Consider the following 24,377-nt stretch of genomic DNA (forward strand, 5'->3'; position numbering starts at 1 on the left):
TATATTGAGCAAAAGTTTCATCTTCAGTCATGGTAAGTGCTTCAAAATTCTTCCTCAACCCTTGATGTTCATGCAGAGGGACCACCTTCTCTTTGTGCTGAGCGAGTTCCTGTTGAACCATCAGTAGCTCATTCTGCAACCTTTTGATGGTGGCCTCCCTTACCAAGTGAGTGTAAGCGGGTGTCTCATCTGTTTGGGCTTCTCCATCCTGAGTCTCTGTAGGATCGGTCTGCATAGCAGCTTCAGCTGCCTCTTGAATTATGCAATCAATTCGAACGTCTTCTTCAACATTTGTTTGGACAGTAATATCCACAATGGGGTGGTCCGTTTGGGTTTCTTGCGAAAAGACACAGGGGTCCTCAGTTTGAATTTTAGTGTCTTCTACCATACATGGCTCAGTTTGGGTTTCTTTTGGACAAACCAGAAGAAACTTTGTTTGAGTCTCAGCATCCTTCCCAGAAAATTGTTCTGTTTTCGTTCCTACGATTTCCATTTCCACTTTCAATTTCCTGGTTCTGGTTAACTCTTTTAACCAATGTTTCAGTTGTTTGATTACTTGCTTCTGTTTTCTATACTTTTTGAGCATATTTCTAAGCCTATCTCTGTAGGAATTCTTTACTTTAGGACTTCCATCTGATATTGGGTTAGTTGCATTATCCTTTGGTTCCTATACAGGTGGTACTATGTTAGCATCAGGAATGGTTCCAATTGGAACTGTGTCTCCTGGTGGAGTTTCACCTTCTAGCTCATCGTTATTATGTATTTATTTTTCAGGAGATCCCAATGCAATGGTATCTCTTGAACAATTATCATTCTCCGGGTCTTCTCCTAGGTAGGCCTCATCCTCAGGGGACTTCGAAAAGGGAGTATCACCTGGTTGATTAGCATCTCCCAGTTTTTCATCCTCAGGATTTCTTTCAGCTGGGGGGTCCACTGGATTGGTACCTACTGTCTGAGTTTATTCTCTGATGGCTTCCCCTTCATGTACCTCGACTTCGAGGGGTGTTTCCATAGAAGGAATTGATTCCCTTTGTTCCTCCACGGCATTAGTAAATGGCCGGGTTTGCTCACGACCAGCGCTGTCAGCAGGGGCAGACCGTTTGGGGGTACAATTATGCTCTTCAATGATCCCTGGTTGTTCTCTATCCTCAGTAAACATTCCCATGTTTTCTAATACCCTAGCCACTTCCTCCTCATAGTCTTGTAAAGGGGGATTTTGCGGACTAGGAGGTGGTGTGTGGGATGGTCCGGCTTCCTCTGCCTAAATTCGGATGTGTTGTTGGGCTTTCAGTCACACAGAGTGCCTACACTTTGTTGGTTTTAAGGGCACAAAGGAATTCTTTCTCTTTATTGATCTTCTCAGGCCTGGGTTTATTGGCCCTTGTTGCTCTGTTACCGCATTTTCTGAGGGTGGAGCCAAAGTAGGATTTATGATACTATCCCATGTTAATTGGTGGGCCAATCTATTTGTGATAATTAATTTAATGAACCCATGATGGCTGACTACACTATGTGGGTCTTTAGCTATCCTAACTCGTCAAGCGACATCATGTAACAGGGAATTCAGATAAAGTGGTAAATTAACTAAAATTCTTTGTTTTAAAATGGCTAGAAGTTTTAGTTGTTAGGGTTTTACCACATCATGTCGACCATCACAGGTAATGTATCTTTGAACGATGACCGCCAATTCTTGCCACGGCTGCTGTAACGCCAAAGGATGAATTCCTTTCCCTGTTCGTACCAGCCGCTCACCCGAATCCTGGAATACTTTAATTGCGATGTATAAAAGGACATGTTTATCTATCCAATTCACCCCCTTTGCTGGAATTCCAGTGACTTCGGCTAGGACCGCTTCAGAAACTGTCATGCTTCTGCCTTTTACCACTGTGTTATCGTTTTGCAGATTCTATAGAAATTCCAACGTTAGTTCCTCATGAAATCCCTGTAATTTGTTTAAATCCTGCAGCCAACCAGCACGTTCGAGGATTGCGCAAGCTTGATCCGATACCATCAGCACTAGAGGTTCACTCCAAATATCTCTTCCGCCCATGGCTACTACACCTGTGGCTGGCTCACCTGTATGCAATTGTGTTTTCTTTTATAATTCAGAACAGCAGCAAAGTATGTTACAACAATTAACAAAGCAATGACGTTGTTTGGATGATTATTATCATATTTAGTTAAGTCATTCATCCTGTCATCCATACTTAATGCAGGATCGTCAGTTCGCATGCCCGCCCTAATGGTTGTCGTTCTTTGTCCAATCGGAAATTCCTACTAGTTATTACACATTCATACTCATCATGCGGTTCGTACTCCGAAGGTAATCCGAATGATTATCGCACAGTTATCCATAATTGTGACACATGTCATGCATACGTAGGCCATCCCCCCTCTGACGAGAAAAGGGCATCCACATCCTTTCAGCACGCAAAAAGCAAGCAAATTCATTGATTCTAAATAAATGTCGGCAACCAATCTCAAAAAAAACACAGTAAGCAAATCGGCAAACCAATTAAAGCAATATTCGAGGTCAGATGTGAATTGGCCGAATCAAATAAAAACAACAATTTTAATTCATTATGTCAAAGAGCTTCACTGTGAACGGTATTAAAGACATCAGCATAATTGGCAGTATGTGTTTAATGGTTGTAATTTAATGATTGGACATATGGAATATAATGAATATATATTTAAGTCACCATGCTATTAGGCTTGTAAGAGTGTTTCTCAAATGGAAATTGTCTATAGAAACAAATCCATAGGTGATAAGAGCTAAAGGGCATATGGAAATATAAGGTGATACTCCAATACCACAAGCAGAGCTGCTGCTGCCAGCAGGCATTCATAGCCTCGATAAGGTTGCTTTTTAACCCCCCCAAATGAGCCAGAGTCCTCCTTACAGTTAACTCTTCTTTCCTTGTCATAAATAGACCACTATGCTAGCATGATGACCAGATAATCATAGTGTTATTCACCAGGGTGGAACAAAGTGATCATGTTGGCTCATGATCAAACCCCCTGTTCTTTTGACATATTTAATTATCAAGAAGGTCATTACCTTCATTTGGTAGCCATATTCGAATGTCACCTATTACATCCGTATGATCATGGTATGCTGGCTCGAAATGAGACCCCCTATCCTCTTTAAGACAATGTTTTGAGCATTTTCATATTTTACTATTTCCATTTTTCTTTTGCAATTCTTATCTTAAAAAGAAGGAGGCTCATTTGCTCCTTAAGAGTCAGGGATGGTGTAAGAAGTAAAAAGATGCCAATGAAAGTGTTATACTCTTATCCCCTTATCATCTTATCAATGAGTTTTATCCATTTGGGAGTATAAATATAAGTCAGCATGGATTAAGAATAATGAATCATTTCATGATGTGTCCAAAAGAAAAGATGTTCAAGCAGTAATTCTAAATATTTACCATATTAGCTTATCAATAAAGATAACCATCAAATGGCTTTAGAAGTCATAATGATATTATTGTTACTGTTTTTCCTTAGAAGAGGCACAAATCAATTCAAATGGTGTTTATTCACAATAAATAAAAAAAAAAAAAAGAGAAAATGGCATAATGACAAAAAAATGAGAAAAAAAATCACAATTTATCCTATTAAAAGGTGTTGTTCAATCAATTGAATGGCAATCATTCAATTGTTTGCACAGTGAAATCAAGAGAAATAAAAAGTGATGTTCAATTAATTGAATGTGTAGTGCCCACTCTAGTTTCTTGACCCTAATATGACATTATCTTAGATACTTTAGTCCATGAGGAACTCAGGTTGAGGATCCAGAAATGTGACTCTATTATTAGTGAATGTGATGGTTATGTATGTTCTCTATTAATATTATGATTACGATACAATTAATGGTTATGTGTACTCTCTATTGATATTATGATGGTGATAGTAGTAAAGGATAGACATGTTTTCTATTGATGTTGTAATGATGATAGCCTTGATCTATATGTGTGGTTCCATTAATGTTATGATGATGCTAGCCATGATGGAGCTATCCCCTATGTTAGCTACTTACATTAGTTTTGGTTCACAATGAACAATGATGTGAATGACCAGGTGATGGTTATGATGTTGTTATGACAATGACTAACACTGAGAAACCTGGTTATTGATTATTATTGAATACGGCAGGAAACCACCAAAGTCACTCGCACATGAAGAGTTAACGACACCTGGTTTGATGAAAATTTATATTATTTTATCTTTGAAATTCTAAGTCAATTTTGAAACCTACTATATATGTTTATCTATATTCTGATGATACATTAATTGTTGTAGGCACATATTAGTTGCTTGGGCAAATGACTCACATATGGGTGATGGGGTTGTACAAGTGGATGGAACTACATGGGAGGGGTGGGATTGTGTCCTTGATCTCACCCACTAGCACTCCCACCATGACTTGGGCTGGAAGGGTTGAAACACCTTCGCCTTGAAGATCACGATGTCATGAGGGTAGGTCCCAAAGTTGGTTCGCTCATGAGGATTTTATCGGGGGGTGCGCATCAAGGCAGATTCCTTGATCCTTGGCACCATTAGTCTCACTATAGCAGGCAACATAAGAGATGAGAGTGGTCTCTGTCAATGCACCTATACTTTCCCCTCGTAGTCATTGAATGCTTGAAGGGCAACTGGCGTGGCACCCTTGGAACTTTAAGGGAATTTCTTGAAGGGCATGACCAACTTGGCACCCTTGGCATCACAAATAAAATGTTAGGTGTGGCACCCTTGGAACTTCAAGAGAATTTCTTGAAGGGCACAACCAACTTGGCACCCTTGGCAACACAAATAAATTGTTAGGCGTAGCACCCTTGGAACTTCAAGGGAAGTTCTTGAAGGGCACAACCAAACTTGGCACCCTTGGAATCATTAAAAATAAATTAATGAATAAATATAATCAAGAAACGAAAACTAGGTAAATTTACATCAAGGGTAAATGATGTTAAAACCCGAGGTAATTAAATCAAGAATAAAACTTGGGTTAAGAGGATCATAGGAAGAAATAAAATATTTTATCTTAAAAAACTCTACCCTCCCCATGTTGGAAAATATTACGTAGATTATGTAGTTTAATTAGGTAAAAAGGGGAAAGAGGGACATAAATGTAAGGATAAAGGTTAATCCTAAAATAGTTAAACCTAATTAAGAGAAGAGGATGGTGAATTAAAATAAGATTAATAAATTAAATTTTAGAGAAATGTAGAGAACCTCCATGTGTCAACAACCAACATAAGAATATCCATCTAAAAGATAACTTGAGTTAAATTAGGGAGTAGATAGGGGATCAAATCTTGACTCATTAATTGACTTTAGTAAGGAACACAAATTAGGGAGTAAAAAGGGAGATCAAGAGACAACTAGGAGAAGAAATAGGAATCTTGTTGAGGTAAGGAAAAATATTATTTTTAAATTTTAAATTTTAGTAAATAATTTTGGAGATCCTTGATGAGAGAGTGACACATGGGTGGGTGAATAATCAAACAATTGAATTATCAAAAATAATTAATTATCCATGGCATGCCAAGTGTCATCTATGAGGACTCCTATAAAAAAAGGGGCAAGCCATGGGAGAAGAGACTTTTGGGGGAACCCTATTGTTGGATGGATGAGACTATGTCATAGCAGTGATTACGATACTATAGTGAGTTTGGTGAGGTAGAGAATTTTAGAGAGGGGACTCTTGAGCCAAGGAGTGCTCTCCTCTACCAGCTATTGCATTCCTCCATTGTACAAACCCATTGTAGCTCGGGGACCCATGGGGAAGAAGAGTACCCAAGGAGTAGGCTGGGAGGTTAACTGGTGGGTCGTTACATTCGGTTCAAGTACATCGTCATTAACACTCGGAGGTGGTCGACAGTAAGGGAAGACTAGTAACTGCAATTCCAATGGAGTCTTGTCTTCTAGTGAATGGTACATATGAGTTACAATATTCTTTCGTATGATTTCTTTATGGCCTTAGTTAAATATATGTAAATTTTATGATATTTTCAGCGAAATGAAATTTCAGGGATGTGTTAGATAGTGTTGAATAAATTTAAATTCCCATTGTTTTTCTCTTCTAGTTGTGTCTTATTGGTATTTATATATATATATATATATGGTATAAAGTTGGTCCTCTCAATTGGTATCTAAGCCAAGTTGAACCCATGAGACCTATGGGCCCATGCATACATGCATGACTAGTTTTGTTCAATATCTACTACATGTGTGATGTTGCAATTGTTGTTCCAAACCTAAGCAATGATTATTTCTATTTTGCACCCTCAGGAATGTTTGTTTTAATTACCAGAGTAGTCATTGTTGAGTGCTCATGGCATCTCTCAGTTGATATAATCGGGGTATTGGAATCATGTAATTAAAGCATATCCATCCCTCATTTACAAGCCCTACATGACTGCATGCAGACAAAAACAGACAAAGGTAATGTCGTCTAGCTCCAGGCCTTGTTGTCGCATTTGGGAAAATAAAGAAAAGGTGTTCTCACCTTGCTCATGCATCCCATACCCAACAATCATTGCACTCCATGAGACAACATTTCTTTTCAGCATTCTGTCAAAAAAAAAGGCGTGCAATGCCTAGACTTCCACATTTAGCATACAAATCTATGAGGGTAGTCCCTATAATAATGTCTGACTCAAATCCACCTCTTAAAATGTAGGCATGAACGGATTTGCCTTGTTATAGAGCTCTAAATGCGCACATGTCGGAATCACAATCACAATTGTAAGTCTGTCAAGCTTCATATTTTTCAATATCATTTCACTAAAACGATTCACAGCATGATGAGCATGTCCATTCTGTGCATAACCAACAATCATAGTATTCCACGAGACTGCATCTCGTTCAGACATTCTATCAAAAAACTTGCGTGCAATCCTCACACTCCCACACTTTGCATACATACTGATAAGAGAATTAGCAACAAAACATCTGATTCAAACCCAGTTTTAACTACAAGATCGTGAAACTCTTTCCCTTCTTTTAAATCCAATAGCAGAGAAAATGTAGGAATTTACAGGGTAAGTTCCTCAGAAAGAACACCGAAAGGACACCGCTCACAACCAGATCACAGATCAATACACCAGTATTTTTGACGTGGTTAAAACCCTCAAAGAGGGAAACAGTCCATGGCCTGAGCCAACGCGGCCACTTCAGGCAATTTATTAATCAAAGAATGAAAATTTACATAAGCTTCTCTCATGCACGGATTACCCTACAAATGACCCTCCATGCGCTTTAAATAGAATTCATGGACCAATCGGGTGTCAAGCCACGGATCAAGTGTCGGTAATACCGAGAAGAGAATGAACCGTCAGATCACTACATATCGTGACCGTCGGATTGTAAGTTACAAAATGTACAACGGTAACGAAACACACTTTACCTAACTCTACACTAGACCAAGTTGAACTTAACTATATCCTATGTGTTGGAATATCCTAACATCCCCCCTTAAGAACAACTTGGGATAGGATTGAAGGATTTACAAATATGACACAATAGGAGAAGGAAGGAGGCACTAGAGCATATCCCCCCTTAGTGACAACTTCCTGAACTCCAACCATAAATCGAAGTTTAGTGAACTTCGCCTCTGTGAGAGCCTTTGTGAAGATGTCTGCAACTTGATCATCTGTTGAACAATATTGCACTTCAAGAACATGGTCATGAATGAGCTTTCTGATGAAGTGAATGTGCAGTTCAATGTGTTTGCTGCACTGATGTTGGACTGGATCTTTGCATAGCTGAATGGCACTTTGATTATCACACCAAAGTGTAGTCGGATGCTGCTGCTCAAAGCCAAACTCTGACAGGATTTGACGAAGCCACAAGGCTTCCTTACTAGCTTCTACGGCACCACGATACTCTGCTTCTGCTGATGAAAGAGAAATGGCACCCTGTTTCTTGCAAGCCCATGTAATAGGTCCTGAACCAAGAGTGAACACATAACCGGCAGTAGACTTCCGATCATCAGGGTCACGAGCCCAATCGGAATCAGTGAAACCAACCAATAGAGGAGATGCTTTGGCACTGTAATGAATGCCAAACTGAACTGTACCTCGAACATAACGAAGTATTCTTTTAGTTGCTTTCCAATGACTTTCACGGGGGTTTTGCATGAACCGAGCAACAAGGCCAACAGCAAAGGAAAGGTCAGGACAAGTATGGGTTAGATACAAAAGTTTTCCTACAAGTTGACGGTATAAGGTAGCATCAACTTCAGGAGAAGTACAAGTGACTGAGAGTTTGACTCCAGACTGAAAGGGAGAAGGGGCTGGCTTACAGTCTTCCATGTGAAAATGACGTATAATATCACAAGCATACTTGGACTGGGAAAGGGAAATACCCTCCTTGGATTGCAAGACTTGAAGACCGAGAAAATAGTGTAAGTGTCCTAAGTCTGTCATTTCAAATTTCCTTTTGAGGCTAGACTTCACATGGTTTATAAGGTTGGGATCACTACCAGTAAGGATAAGATCATCAACACAAAGAACAAGGATGATAAGAGAGTTGCCCACTTTCTTGGTGTAGACAGTATTGTCAGAATGACACCTAGAAAAGCCAGATTCTAAAAGAAAGCTATCCATTTTGGCATACCAAGCCCGAGGAGCTTGCTTGAGACCATAAAGGGATTTCTTAAGTCGACAAACAAGGCTGGAGTCTGTTTGTATGAAGCCAATGGGTTGTTCCATATAGATTTCTTCATGCAAGTCCCCATGCAAGAAGGCAGATTTAACATCCATCTGATGGACTTCCCATTTGAAAGAGGCAGCAAGGGAAAGAACAAGGCAGATAGAGTTCATTTTGGCAACTGGGGAGAAGGTTTCAGTGTAGTCAATGCCTTCAACCTGTGAAAATCCCCTAGCAACAAGACGAGCTTTATGTTTGTCAACTTTCCCATCTGGTCCATACTTGGTTCTGTAAACCCATTTGCATCTAACAAGTTTTCGTCCCTTTGGTAAAGGAACAAGATCCCATGTATCATTTGCCAATAATGAATGATATTCTTCATTCATAGTTGCTTCCCAATCTGGATGGCCTGAAGCGTCTGCAAAGGTGTCAGGATCATAATTTACTGGAGCTTGAGCCAGTAAAGAAGAGGCTCTCTCGAACTGAGAACGTGTGCGTCGTTGATCTGTAGGATCACCGACAAGAGCACCTGCTGCATCTCGAGTAGCACGAACCCATTTTGGAATCTCAGGAGCTGAAGGAGGATCCTGAGATGGTGGGGGAGGATTGTCATCCTCACTTTCATCATCTGAAGAAGAAATGTTTTCAAAGGTAGAAGAGATAGGGAGAGGTGGCACAGCCGCCGGACTAGGCTCACAGGCCAATATATTTTCATCAAATTTACATCTCTTCTAATGATAACATTTTTGGACTTAAATGGAATAAGTCTATAGCCTTTGACATCTTCAGAATATCCAACAAAAGTACATTTTTCACTCTTAGGTTCTAAAGCTTTATGCTTTTCATCTGGAATATGGGCCCAGGCTTCACTTCCAAAAACACGAAAGTGACTTACATCTGGTTTGATTGAGCTCCATGCTTCTTCTGGAGTGATATTCTTTAAAGCCTTAGTAGGAGTGTGATTTATTATGTAATTTGCACAGTTAATTGCTTCTGACCAAAAACTAAGACCAAGTCCTTTAGATTGTAGCATACAATTAGCCATTTCCTTTAAGGTGCGATTCTTCCTTTCAGCTACACCATTTTGTTGTGGAGTATATGGAACAGTATGTTGCATTTGAATTCCATTCTCAGTGCAATAGTTGATGAATGTGTTTTTAACATATTCTCCGCCATTATCAGATCTTAACTTAAGAATTTGATGTCCAGATTGTTTTTCAACAAAGGCCTTGAAGGCCAAAAAAGTGTTAAATACTTCACTCTTGAGTTTTAAGAAGTATACCCAAGTGCGTCTGGAGAAATCGTCAATGGAAGTTAAGAAATACTTGCAACCAGAGAATGACACAACTGGAAATGGACCACATAAATCACTATGCACAAGCTGTAAAGGGGCTGAGGCGTGCCAAGAGGCACGTTTTTCAAAACTGTCCCGATGATGTTTTCCGAGTACACATCCGGAACAAACACCATCTCTGCAAGATACCATAGGAAGACCTGTCACCATATTTTCTTTACATAGATGTTGAAGGGAGCGATAGTTTAAGTGACCAAATCGCTCATGCCAAAGTTTGCTCACTTCATCGTTATGAGCAACAAATACTGAGGGAAGATTTGATGACCCAAAGTTGTGAAACTTATACAACCTTGTAGAGTCATCAGCAATGCCAGTAGCCAAAATCTGTTTAGGATCTTTTAAGTCCTTGATTACAACATCATGAGGTGAAAATTCAACGATTTTACCTTCACCTGAATGAGTTATCTGATAGACAGATAGAAGGTTGCAGGATAAGGTTGGAACACATAATACATCATTAAACTGACCATTTTCTAGATGAACAGTTCCAGTCCCTACAACATTAAGAGATCTATCATCACCAACATAGATATTTTTGGTGTTACAATCATTTAAAGAAGAAAACATGGCTTTGTTTTTGGCCATGTGATAAGAAGCTCCAGAATCAATGAGCCACTCATGAGAATGAGAAGAAGAAGATACATTTAATGCATAACCAGACCAAGATGATTGACAACCACATGCAGAAAGTGCCATTCCTGAAGATGAAGTTGAAGTTGAAGATTGCCCCAAATTGATGTTATGCTTCTTTATTGCTGCTTCCAAGGCTTCCATCTTCTTAAATCATTTTGATTCTAAGTGCCCATCTCGATTACAAAAATTGCAATGTCTATCAGTATTCTTCCATTTGTTTTTATTGGTCTTATCATTTTGCTGAAATGATCTTTCATTTTGAGGCTGAGTTTGCTTAGGACCCTTGTTTGATTTAGGACCATTCCTTTTAGGATATGACTTTTTAGGATTCTTTGAATTTGGTTGCTGCTGGGCGGCTAACGCTTTCTTGGAAGAGTTTCCAAGATTAAGAAGACCAAGGTGTAAGAGTTTTTCTTGTTCTCTTATTAAAGAATCACAAAAAGAGTCAAAGGAAGGGGGCTTGTAGTCTTTTCCTTGAGAAATGAAGGCTTCTCTTGTAGAATGGAAGGTGGAAACAAATACAGAGTAGGCTGGTCCCAACTTAGTAAGGATGGAATAAATAAGGTTACTATCTTCTTTCTTAACCTTAACACCTTCCAAAAGATATCTAAGGGTCTTGAACTTAGACAAGAAATCTTCAATGCAAGAAAAATTATTAGGATCCAATGTAAGCAACTCATTTTCAAGTTGATGGGCTCTAATTTCATTTTTAATCCCAAAAACTTTATTGATTTGTTCCATTGCTTCATGAGGAGTTTCGAGTTCTGCAATATGGAATCTAAGATCTGGAGAAATAGACATCCCTATCAAACCACGTGCTTGATCTTTTCTATTTTCCCATTTAGCAGCCTTGTCTTCATCTTTCGGTTTCTTTTCTTGGCCTGTGGCTATTCGGTAGAGACCTTTACTTCTAAGTAAATCCTCCATGTAGGACAACCATTGGAAGTAGTTGGTGCTGTCAAGGGTAACTTGGTATTGACTTTCCATTTCAACAGAAACTGAAGCTGTAGATGCTGAAAGTAAGTGTTCCAATGGATAGATCTCGAAAAATTAGGCTGGTTTAAAAAAACGGCTCTGAAAAAGGCTTCCGGATGAAGTTATGGCTTTTTGAAAAAAAGTTGTTGAAGTTGCCGACGAAGTGCGGGAATGTGCGGAAATGAAAAAGTCTGCCCCCACAAAATGGAGACTTGAACCCAAGACCTCTACTCTCTTAAAATAGCTTTGAACCAATTGATCTATACAAAAAATTTGAGAGAGAGAGAGAGAGAGGGGGGGGGGCCTTGGGTTGCGTGCTTGCCTTGAGAAAACTCTTTTTCCCTACAAAACAAAAAACACAAAACCCAACACGGACATGCAAAGAAAACGAACCTTATGGCTCGAAGTTAGCTTTACCCAAAAAACTAAAAAATTTCAAAAATTGAACCTTGCGGCTCAAAGTTAGCTTTAGCCGAAAAACTAAATATTTTTCTCAATGTTTCTGATTTTCCAAGATCACACTAAGGTGCAGGGAAAAGAGCATACGCATGAGAAAAATCCTTCCTTTTTGTTTCTGATTTGCCCAGATCGCACAAAGTCGCAGGGCAAAGAGCATATGCAGAAATGAAGGTATAGATCCGGTTTAAAAAAAGCTAAATAAACTGAAACCGAAATAAGCAGAGAGAAAATAACAGTAAACTGCAAATAAACACTGTATACCTCCAGATCTTAAAAATGATGCAGCTAGGGCTACCGGAAACCTTTTCGCGTGAAACGAAAGGGGTTCCTCACTGGAACAGATGCTATGAACACAACAGAGCAGTCCTCTCGGCCCGAAAGCAGTCAGAAACAGCAGATCTAGGAAACGGCAGTCGGATGCAGTTCTACCAGCTTCAGATTTGGATCACCAATGGACGCGGCCCTCAAATAGCTCTGATACCATGTAGGAATTTACAGGGTAAGTTCCTTAGAAAGAACACCAAAAGGACACCGCTCACAACCAGATCACAGATCAATACACCAGTATTTTTGACGTGGTTAAAACCCTCAAAGAGGGAAACAGTCCACGGCCTGAGCCAACGCAGCCACTTCAGGCAATTTATTAATCAAAGAATGAAAATTTACATAAGCTTCTCTCATGCACGGATTACCCTACAAATGACCCTCCATGCGCTTTAAATAGAATTCATGGACCAATCGGGTGTCAAGCCACGGATCAAGTGTCGGTAATACCGAGGAGAGAATGAACCGTTGGATCACTACATATCATGACCGTCGGATTGTAAGTTACAAAATGTACAACGGTAAAGAAACACACTTTACCTAACTCTATACCTAACTCTACACTAGACCAAGTTGAACTTAACTATATCCTATGTGTCGGAATATCCTAACAGAAAATGATTTAAGTGCATAGGGAAACGTTGGGTTGTATGCATTCCTGTTGCATTGGTAATAAATTTTCAAAGCTTCTTCACAGAAGTGATGTTGGCATATCCTTTAATCATCGCATTCCATACGACAATATCCCTGTTGCTTACTCTATCAAAAATTAGTCGAGGAGTGTCCATGCTACCCCACGTGGTATAAAGGCTCAAAATTTTGGTTTGTAAAAATACATCATGTTCAAGTCCAGTTGTGAAGAGTTGGGCTTGAATATGGTTAAGTGAGTTGATGTTGGTACATGCCTGTAAGAGAGAAGCATATACATTGGAATCTATCGAAATACCCCGTTGCTCGAAACCTTCCTTCAATGTGACTAGGATTTCCTTCCCGATGATTGCGGCTCCACTTCTGAACATGCCAGGATTGAGCCACCCCGGTGCTTTCATGAGAGCACGCTTAGACACTCTCCAAAATGGTTTAAGCTCATTTTACACAGTGAATTGTAAAATATCCAATCCTCGGAAAAAAGCAGAGTAACCCTAGAAACTGTATTGGTCACAAAAATGGTTACAGGTTTTGGAATGGCACATTCAATTTTTATTAAACAGGGAAACAAGGCACACTGTAATATTCCTAATTAGCCATGGGTAATTGGAATATTCGATTTTGCTCAATTTTGCCTTGTATATCTATTTATAAATAAAAATGTGAGGAGAGGAGGACATACTCACTTCATGAATAAAGACACTCCCTAGTAGCACAATATTGTAACTTAAAAGGTAAGCCAAGGGGGGCCAAAGAACCACGTAGAGGAGGGACCCACGTAGACACATGGAGTGACTGTGCAGATGGTGAGAAACACGTGGAAAGAGAAAAGCTACGTTGGAGGAGGCGAGCTTTGGGATTAAGAGAGGCCAATGCTATAAAGGAGACAGGAGCCTCCTCATTTTGGCATTATATTATGTGCATTTGAGCTAGTCACTTCAACTTTGAGCACGCTTGATGTTTAGCTAGTCTGCAGCATTGTTTAGTGCATTAAGTGTCTCTGTTCGGAGATCTCGCCCTTATCCCCGGGGGACTTCAAGTGCCTGCTCGGGCAAGGTGTTTCCATCAGTATTTTTGCAGTAGTTTCATCAGCATTTTGGTAGGGGGATTGAGCATCGTAGATGACTGCGCAATCTTGAGAGGGATGATGCAGTTCTTTCTGGCAGGAGTTCTGGATTGAGGTCTTGCAGGGGGTTTTGTGTTGGGAGGTTGAGCAAGGGATCAGCCCTTGCATATTGCAGGATTTTGGCTAAGTTTCAGGCAGAGTTGTGGTGGTTTCATTTCAGCAGCAGCGCAGAGCCTTGAGGGGTTGTGTGGGTCCTCAAGGGGGTGATTTTCATGGGTTGGCCATTTCAGAAAAGCTTTCTGGGTTTTTCTGGGTTTTCTGAGTAGAATCTGATTCCAGAGTTTCAACATTTTCTAAGGAGGGGAACAGCCCCAAATCCTCATTTGATTTCTAGTAGCACGGCAGTTCTCTAGCAGCTTGGACGCAGTTCATAGAGAGGCCACTCCTTTGCTATTCTGAGTGTATTTCTTCACTTGACTTGTGCAAGTTGAGGTGCCATCTTTCGGATCACCTCCTGTACTCATTCTATTACTCAGTATAATAAAATGGCTTAGCATTTCTCTCTACATTTCTTGAGTATCTGCTTATGGTTATATTGTTATATGTTGCACCATTGTTTTTTTTTATCTCTTTGAGCTTCCCGGCTACTATACCACTTGTTTGTTTTCTCTTGTACTCTTAGACAGAGTCTGGAAAGGGCCAGGTAGCCTCCAGATCTCGTCCTCTTTTCAGAGGCGATATATCTGGTAAATGCCCTCCCAGTCCATCTTTGGTTGGAGTTTGCTTGTGTTTGAGGAATATTCTTGATAAGGGATATTACAGTGGTATTAGAGCATAGATCTGGCTTAGCCTGTGGAGCTAGCAATCTATGACACTGGGGGAAAAGCCCTAGATTTTTTACAGAGGTAGGAGATACAGAGACACTGGGCGTAGGTTGGAGAACACTTACGGAGAGGGAGACTGTGTTCCAATGGTGGACGCAAAACAGGAGGAGCCTGTGGTGGACGCAGAATAGAAGGAGCCTGTGATGGACACAAAGCAGGAGGATCCAATGGCAGATGATGATGAGAAGAGATTTGCAGACATGCTCCTCAAATCAGTACAGGATCTGTCGAGGCATATTGAGGTGATGGGGCAGAGATTCACAGTAGTAGAGGCCAGACAGCGTGAGAGCCCATGGGTTTTCCAGGTTGGTGAGGGATCAGGTGCATCCCACCATTTGCCAGAGCAGCGTGATATTACTTAGCAGGTGGCCTCACATGCCCCTACACGCTCTACCATGCCCACTTTATTAGGAGGAGACATGCAGGCCAGAGCCTAGTAGGAGGTAGAGCCCGGTCATATGGGCGATTATTTTGCAAAATACCAGGCCTATAGGCAGGAGTTTAGGGAGGCTCTCTCATTCAGAGACTTTGTTTAGCTCCAGCGAGATAGTACACCCCGCGACCATCACAAAGGGTACCGTCATTATCATGATGGTGACACCCACCTTGCAGCTAGTAGATTCCACTTTCCCATGTTTGATGGTTCATCAAACAGTTCAGCAAAGTCTTGGGTGGAGAAGCTGGACATTTACTTCCATCTTAACCAGATGTTAGAGACGGAGGCCATCAAGGTGGCGAAATTACATTTGGATGGTGAGACCCAAGATTTGTGGTTCCATGGGATGGTTACACTTGGACACTCCACGGTGACGATATATGCCAAGTTCACCAGGAGATTGATGGAGAGGTTTGACCGGAGGGATCTGGAACAGCACTTTGTGGAGCTGACGAGGCTCAAACAGACTGGGAGCCCAGAGACCTACATTTCAGATTTCTTGAGGGTTTCAGTGATGGTGCCAGATCTGTCCGCGGCACGGAGGATTTACATGTATGTTGAGGGGTTAGCAGAGCCACTTCGGGGTCTAGTCAGATCCGCTAGACCAACCACCCTTCAGGATGCTATTAGCAGGACTCGGGACTTACAGGATGTCTTACCCAAGACCCGGACACCTTACCCCCAGCGACAGGCTTTCCAGCCTAAGGGGAAGGATGTGAGGATTCCGCCTCCGAAGGGGAATCTAGGACGAGTAAAGATGGATGATTATGCTAGGAGGGAGTTGAAGAAGAAGCAGTTGTGCTTCACCTGTCAGGAGCCCTGGGCACCGGGACATAGATGTGCTGCTGGAAAAGCACATTTTATTCATGGCTTCTCCGAGAGCAGCGAGGAAGAGGATGAGGAGGATGATGTGGAGGCAGGAGGTAGTCATGTCGCGCAGGATCGTTTGCCACCTCCACCACCAGCAGTGGGTGGTGTAGCTTTTGCACCTACCGGAGGAGCCCTTGCAGCATTGCGAGGAGTTCCCAAGTATTTGACGTTGCGCGTATGGGGGACAGTATGTGGCCAGTGAGTACCAATTTTGGTTGACAGTGAGGCAACGCACAACTTCATCAATGCACAGATGGTTGAGCGGAGAGGTATAGAGACAGAGAGCTTCGATGGGTTTTCAGTTTTGGTCCTAGGAGATTAGACCATGGTGTGTGCACGTTATGTACCAGAGTTATCCATGACAACGGGCACTTACACATTGACTGACCACTTTTTCGTGGTCTATATTCCAGACACCAACATGATACTGGGTGTTCAGTGGCTCATCACTCTAGGGAAGGTCACGACAAATTGGAAGACCCTAGAGATGGAGTGGGATGATGAGAAGACAGGGAGGCATGAGAAGATACAGGGACAGCATACATATCCACCTCAGACTGTTTCGGCTCATCGAATGGAGGCAGTATTCCGAAAGGGAGATAGAGTGGGCAATAGAGCTGTGTGCATCAGAGATAGGGACTACAGGGAAAACAGTGCACCCGGAGATACAGTCCATCCTTGACCAGTATGCCATAGTATTTGGGGAGATTCCGCTGGGACAACCACCAAACCGAGGGTTTGAGCACACTATTGAGCTTGAGCAGGGCATATAGGCAGTGATTACTACCCCCTATAGGCATCCCAAGTCCTATCAGGATGAGATTGAGCGAGCCATTCAGGAGTTGCTGGCTCTTGGGCACATTCGGTCGAGCACGAGTCCTTTTGCTTCTTCCGTGGTGTTGGTGAAGAAGAAGGACAGCACCTTGAGGATGTGCATTGACTACAAGGCCCTGAACAAGAAGACCCTGAAGAATAGATACCCCATACCTAGGATTGATGAGTTGATGGACGAGTTGAGAGGAGCACAGTTCTTCTCAAAGATTGATTTGAGATCTCGGTACCATCAGATTTGCGTGAGGGAGCAGGACATTCCCAAGACCGCGTTCAAGTGTCACTATGGGCACTTTCAGTTTTTGGTGATGCCCTTCAGGCTAACCAACGCCCCAGCTACATTCCAGTCTCGAATGAATCACATCTTCCGCAGTCACTTAAGTAAGTTTGTGTTGATGTTCTTTGATGATATCGTCATTTACAGCAGGACTTGGGAGAAGCATCTCCAGCACATTGAGACAATATTGAGCATCTTGGAGGAGCAGGAGTTATATGCCAAGCTCTCCAAATGTGAGTTCAGGTTGACGGAGAGGTTATACTTGGGACACATCATAGGAGTGGACGGAGTGAGGATCCAAGAGGAGAAAATCAAGGCCATCAGAGATTGGTTGGAGCTGAAAAACATGACGGAACTTCGAGGATTCATTGGCATTTTTACTTACTACTGGAAGTTCGTCAAGGGTTTCTCACAACTTGCTGCACCCCTAATAGATTTGATGAGGAAGGGGGCATTCAGTTGGTCGGATACAGTGCAGCGAGCCTTCGACAGGCTCAAGGAGGTTATGAGCAGCTGCCCAGTGCTTGTGTTGCCGGATTTCACGTAGCCATTTGTTTTGGAGTGTGATGCGTCGGGAGAGGAAATCGGCGCAATGTTGATGCAGGGAGGTCACCCTATAGCCTTTGAGATCTGGAAGCTCCTTCCGCACGAGAGGTTGTATTCTATATACGACAAGGAGATGCTGGCCATCATGCATGCATTGGCTAAGTACTGGCAGTATTTGGTGGGTAACAGGTTAAGGGTGAGGATTGATCACAATAGCCTCAAGTTCCTTTTAGAGCAGAAGCAACTACAGGAGAGGCAGCAGAAGTGGATTAGCAAGATCCAAGCATATGACTTTGACATCGAGTTTCTCAAGGGTAAGAACAACGTGGTAGCAGATGCCCTTTCACGTAGGCCAGCCACGTTGTCTCTTATGAGCTTGGACGTAGACTGGAGGGCTCGACTCTTAGTAGAGTACTCCAAGGACAGATTTGCATGTGAGGTTCTGGATGGACAGGTGGCGGATGATAGATACAGGGTGGTTGATGATATCATCTACTACAGGGACCAAATCTTCTTGACTGAGGGGTCTCAGCTCAAGAATAAGATACTTCAGGCATCACATGATTCACCATTGGTAGGTCATCAGGGGTTTACCAAAACCTAAAGGGCCATTAGAGAGAGGTTCTCATGGAAGGGCCTCAAGGAGGACGTACTCCAGCATGTGCGGGAGTGCGATGTTTGCCAGAGGAACAAGGGGGAGATGATCCATCCCGCAGGATTATTGCAGCCTCTTCCCATTCCGGAGGGGAAATGGGAGATTATTTCGATGGACTTCATCACAGGGTTGCCCATGGTGTAGGGCAAGGATTGTATCTTTGTCATCGTTGATTGACTGACAAAGTACGCACATTTTTTTTCCATATCCGCACACTACACAACAGCACAGGTGGTCGAGTTGTTCTTCAGAGAGGTCTTTAGACTACATGGTCTTCCTAAGACCATCATCAATGACAGGGACAACCGTTTCATGGACGGGTTTTGGCAGGAGCTTTTCTGGTTGGTGGGGACAGAGTTGACACCAAGTACCAGTTATCACCCACAGATGGACGAGCAGACAGAGATAGTTAACAAGTGGTTGGAGGGCTACTTGCGTAACTATGTCAGTGGGCAGCAGAGGGCATGGCTGAAGTGGTTGCATCTGGGGGAGTACTGCTACAACACTACACATCACGTGTCCATCGGTATGTCACCATTCTATGCTTTGTATGGATGTCATCCTTTATCTTTTGCTGACATGATGTTTGGTGCTAGCAAGGCTCCAAGAGCCAAGATATGGATCCAAGAGAGTCAGGATATTCTTCGAGCTCTCAAGGATAATATGGCTACAGCGCAGAATCAGGAGAAGCTATATGTTGACGAGGGTTGGGTGGAGAGACAGTTTGAGGTAGGGGACCTGGTCTACCTATGATTACAACCATACCGATAGTTGTCATTGAAGCAGAAGGGGGCTGAGAAGCTCAAGCCCCACTTTTATGGGCCATACAGGGTGATACGTAAGATTGGACAGGTTGCATATGAGTTGGAGCTGCCCCAAGGCAGCAAGATTCATAACATTTTTCATGTATCATGCTTGAAGAAGGCATCGGGGCGGCATGTGACAGTGACAGATGAGCTACCACCCACGGATGATGAGGGGCATTTGGTGTTACAGCCAGAGGCTATTATTGATACCAGGGAGAGGCGGTTGCGGAGCAGGACAGTGCGGGAATTCTTGGTGAGGTGGAAGAATTTACTGGATGAGGATGCAACTTGGGAGAATGAGAAGATCTTGCAGCATCCATCACTTCAGTTGCTTGAGGACAAGCAACATTTTGTCGGGGGAGACTGTAATATTCCTAATTAGCCATGGCTAATTGGAATATTCGATTTTGCTCAATTTTGCCTTGTATAACTGTTTATAAATAAAAAGGTGAGGAGAGGGGGACATACTCACTTCATGAATAAAGACACTCCCTAGTAGCACAACGTTGTAACTTAAAAGGTGAGCCAAGGGGGGCCAAAGAACCACGTAGAGGAGGGGCCCACGTAGACACGTGGAGTGATTGCGCAGATGGTGAGAAACACGTGGAAAGAGGAAAGCTACATTGGAGGAGGTGAGCCTTGGGATTGAGAGAGGCCAATGCTATAAAGGAGAGAGGAGCTTCCTCATTTTGGCATTCGATTATGTGCATTTGAGCTAGTCACTTCGACTTTGAGCACGCTCGCTGTTTAGCTAGTCTGCAGCACTGTTTAGTGCATTGAGTGTCTCCGTTCGGAGATCTCACCCCTAGCCCCAGGGAACTTCAAGTCCCTGCTCGGGCAAGGTGTTTCCATTAGTATTTTTGCAGTAGTTTCATCAGCATTTTGGTAGGAGGATTGAGCATCGTAGATGACTGCGCAGTCTTGAGAGGGATGACGCAGTTCTTTCTGGCAGGAGTTCTGGATTGAGGTCTTGCAGGGGGTTTTGTGTTGGGAGGTTGAGCAAGGGATCAGCCCTTGCATATTGGAGGATTTTGGCTGAGTTTCAGGAAGAGCTGTGGTGGGTTCATTTCAGCAGCAGCGCAGAGCCTTGAGGGATTGCTTGGGTCCTCAAGGGGCGATTTTCGGGGGTCGACCATTTCAGAAAATCTTTCTGGGTTTTTCTGGGTTTTTTGAGTAGAATCCAATTCTAGAGTTTCAGCATTTTCTGAGGAGGGGAACAGCCCCAAATCCTCATTTTATTTCTAGCAGCAGCACAGCAGTTCTCCAGCAGCTTGGACACAGTTCAAAGAGAGGCCATTCCTTTGCTATTTTGAGTGTATTTCTTCACTTGCCTTGTGCAAGTCGAGGTGCCACCTTTCTGATCACCTCCTGTACTCATTCTATTACTCAGTATAATAGCATTTCTCTCTGCATTTCTTGAGTATCTGCTTATGGTTATATTGTTATATGTTGCACCATTGTTATTTTTATCTCTTTGAGCTTCCCGGCTACTATACCACTTGTGTGTTTTCTCCTATACTCTTAGACAGAGTCTGGAAAGGGCCAGGTAGCCTCCAGATCTCGTCCTCTTTTCAGAGGCGACATATCTGGTAAATGCCCTCCCAGTCCATCTCTGGTTGGAGTTTGCTTGTGTTTGAGGAATATTCCTGATAAGGGATATTACACACACACTTAAAAAAAAAAAATGATAGGGGTGGTGTTGGATTTACAATTTAGGGTTGCAAAGATGAGTTTGAGTAGGATCGTGCAGAGAAGAGCGTATGCCTTCACGAAAATGACGAGGGCATACTCCAACATCCACTCTTCTCTGCACTCACTTTGATCTCACCCTTACTCAGAGAGGTGGAAAGGAACTATTCCACGGGGTCACAGGTCAAAGAGACACATGTTATGGTTCCTATTCCTATGTATGGAGTAGCTGGAAATTATGCTTCTGCTCTTTTTGTGTCTACTATGAAAGCTAACATGTTGGATATGGTTGAATCTAAGCTCAAAACCCTCATGAAAGCTATTAACAGTAGTCCAAGTTTTCGAAATTTCATCAAGCATTTGTCTGTGCCAAGAGATACTAGACTAAAGGTCGTGCGAGAAACTTTCGAGGAGTCTAGCTTTTCAGACATAACTAAGAACTTCTTGGGTAAGGATGGATTGAATGATTCGATTGTATTGTATGCTCTGCATTTGTAATGCTCTTCGATGCGACAGTTATTGAAATATTATACTTCTGTTGCTCTTTGTACGTTTTTTTTTGTCTTCTTTGCCCACCGAAGGTACGCTAAAATGGCATCTCTGCGGGGAAAAGAAAAACACGGCTTACTTTGGTTAGAATTTTCCTAACTAGGAAGTAGATAGGCGTTTATGCAATGCAAACTTTGATTCCATTTTTGGAAGTTAATAAGATGGTGGTTTTACAGATGTTTAATTTTCCAAACTCGAAATGCATCCTGCAAGGTCATTATCGAAACAAGGAAGCTGAATATATTGGGGCCCTCCCCATCCACTGCTACAACCACTGTGAAATCATCGGGTCCACGGGGAAAATAAGTTAATGTTGCAGAAATGTTAAAGTAAATCTATACTTGATACCATTTCCTAAAACCAAATTGCTTCACTGCAAATAGGAGGAGTTTCTTCTGCGTTTTGTCCCGTGAGAGGGAGTCAGCAGCTGAGTCCGGTGGGTCAGGCTATATCATTACAATGGGCTTATTATCTAAAAGGGTGGAAAAGAGCGAGATGAGTGTTGGTGATCACGTTTATTCACGGCGGAAAGCTTACACATATGCCCATCACGGTACATTCCTCTTATTTTTCCCTAAGATTTCTCCATTAATATAATTGTTGAGCATACGATTTGCAGCTTCTTGTGAGTTGTAATGCACTTGTTTTGAATTGGTTTTGCAACATTTCTATGGACGTCGTGTTACCCAATTCGGTTTTCTATATTTAATTGCCTCAATTCGGTTTTCTTTGTTTAATTGAAGGGTCTTCAATATTATCCTGGGTTAACCTCGAACCTGTTTTAATGGCAGTTGCATGATATTTTAAATTGGATTTTGTATAGTTCTGGTTTTCCCGATTGATGCTTTTAGCACCTTAATCCATGGTGGTGTACTATTCACCAGCGCCAGATTCCAAGACCTTGATCCTGACTACGGTTTGAGTAAATTTTTGTCTCTTTTATAAGAATCAATGTATTGATATGTTGTTTCTGTGTGGCCTTTAGTAGTCGTTTGCTACCAAGTATGATTGCCATGGAATTCCACTACTTCATACAGGTCGGCTAACCTGTATACTTTTGCACCAAGTCCACTGGCCTGGTGAATTGAACCATGGCTCATTTGACTACCAAGTCTGGTGCTCAATTTTCCTTGTTGCCAAGTGACTTATCTGTCTTTCTTGCTAGGGCATCCCTGAGTCCAAGTTTTACAAGCTTGGGTTGAGAATAATGACTTCTTGTGCTATCATCAGAGCATCGGATCTATGAATTCTTAGAGACCAGAGGCTAAAGTTCTCTTGTCTCAGTTAGCAGTTGAAATTTGATAGTTAACAGGCTAAATTCGGTATGCAGTAGGCAGTTTCTCCACGTGAGTTGTGTTTCAGCATGACTTGGTAATATCTTCGATTCACTACTCGACTGTATTTTCATTTGTATTTATGATGTAGGGATATATATTTATTGGATGGGTTTGCATAGAAAATTATGCACTTTTAGCTATTATTTGATGTTTGTTTTTGAAAATGGATAAATCTGAATTTGCTATATATTTTTGTGCAAACCCCTTCCAATAAAATATGATCCTATATTAGAAACTCCTTGTTCGGAAGCTTTGAACCTATCAGCTCAATCTTCAACAAGAAATATATTATTTAGCAACTTGGTTGCAACTGCGCATGTGGCATTAGTGATTGGCAGTAGTTTTGCATTAGACTGGGTATTATTCTTTCAACACTTAGCCATGATGATAAAGACTACCTTCATCTCCAAAATTCTTTCAACAGCATTGCACGGCCTGGCTTTTTAGGCAGATCCTCAACCTAACTTGATTTTCATCTTGATCCATGCCTTCATCCTCTTTATAGTTGTAGAGACTGAAAATACTAAAAATAGGAAATATATATAATTCTTTGGAAGATCCAAACAACAAATCATTAGCATTGTTGCCCAGTTTTCATAAATATACCATCACCATATCACTGATTGGATTCTTTTTTTCTCTCTTATTCATGTTAGCTCCACCCTTGTAAGCTTCATCATGGAGGTACCTACATAAGCTATCTAGTGCAGAAAGGACTTTATTTTTAGGAATCAATTTTACTTTCCTAAAGATACCATGAGGAAAATTTTCATATGTGAAGTGCATGCTGAAGGTATTGGAGGACGTTTTGGTGGAGTTAAAACCATAGTAACCAGGATCATGAGTCAAACATGTGATTTACTATGTTTGAGTATGATTTGACCCTAAATGATTTTGTTTCTATCTGTCCAAGTTAAAACTTAGTTTGACCAAGTTAGGCTTGCCCACTTTAACCTATGTTGGGCACATGTCAAAATGTGTGTATTTTTGTTTGTTTTTTGTTATTGGACTTAACGAGTTTTTCTTGATCCGAGTCAAGCTCCTAGCTCTTTTTCCTCACTGAGTTTTTGTTGATTCCAAGCTTGGTGACACTGGTTAAACTTAAACCATAGTCACATTGGCTAAGCATGGGTAAAGAGATTGCTAATTATGTGGACAAGTATCATATTTATCAAGTTGTCTAGGTTAAGCAACAGACATTTGTCTTCAATCCATTCTCTTTTATCTTCTTAGACATAGTCCAAACAGTTGAACAATATTTTGACCCTACATTTGCCTATTCATTGGATATACTCCATGTAATTTTCTAGGATATCAAACAGTGCACAAACATTTTGTGATATATCTGAATAAATAAATGATAGTTACAGCATGTGTAGAATA

At 41.7% G+C, this 24,377-nt stretch overlaps 1 long non-coding RNA gene across 1 annotated transcript; it reads left to right on the forward strand.

The window, feature by feature from the left end:
• The first annotated feature begins 21,126 nt into the window (after positions 1–21,126).
• On the forward strand, positions 21,127–22,199 carry LOC149262808 (uncharacterized). The gene is made up of 2 exons (XR_016249578.1): positions 21,127–21,556; positions 21,834–22,199. It is a non-coding gene; the product is annotated as an uncharacterized LOC149262808 (long non-coding RNA).
• Positions 22,200–24,377: the final 2,178 nt, after the last annotated feature.

The sequence above is a fragment of the Pinus tabuliformis genome, chromosome 6, assembly GCF_031772625.1.
Source record: "Pinus tabuliformis cultivar Carrire ecotype Pingquan chromosome 6, CPIR1, whole genome shotgun sequence".
NCBI classification, from domain to species: domain Eukaryota; kingdom Viridiplantae; phylum Streptophyta; class Pinopsida; order Pinales; family Pinaceae; genus Pinus; species Pinus tabuliformis.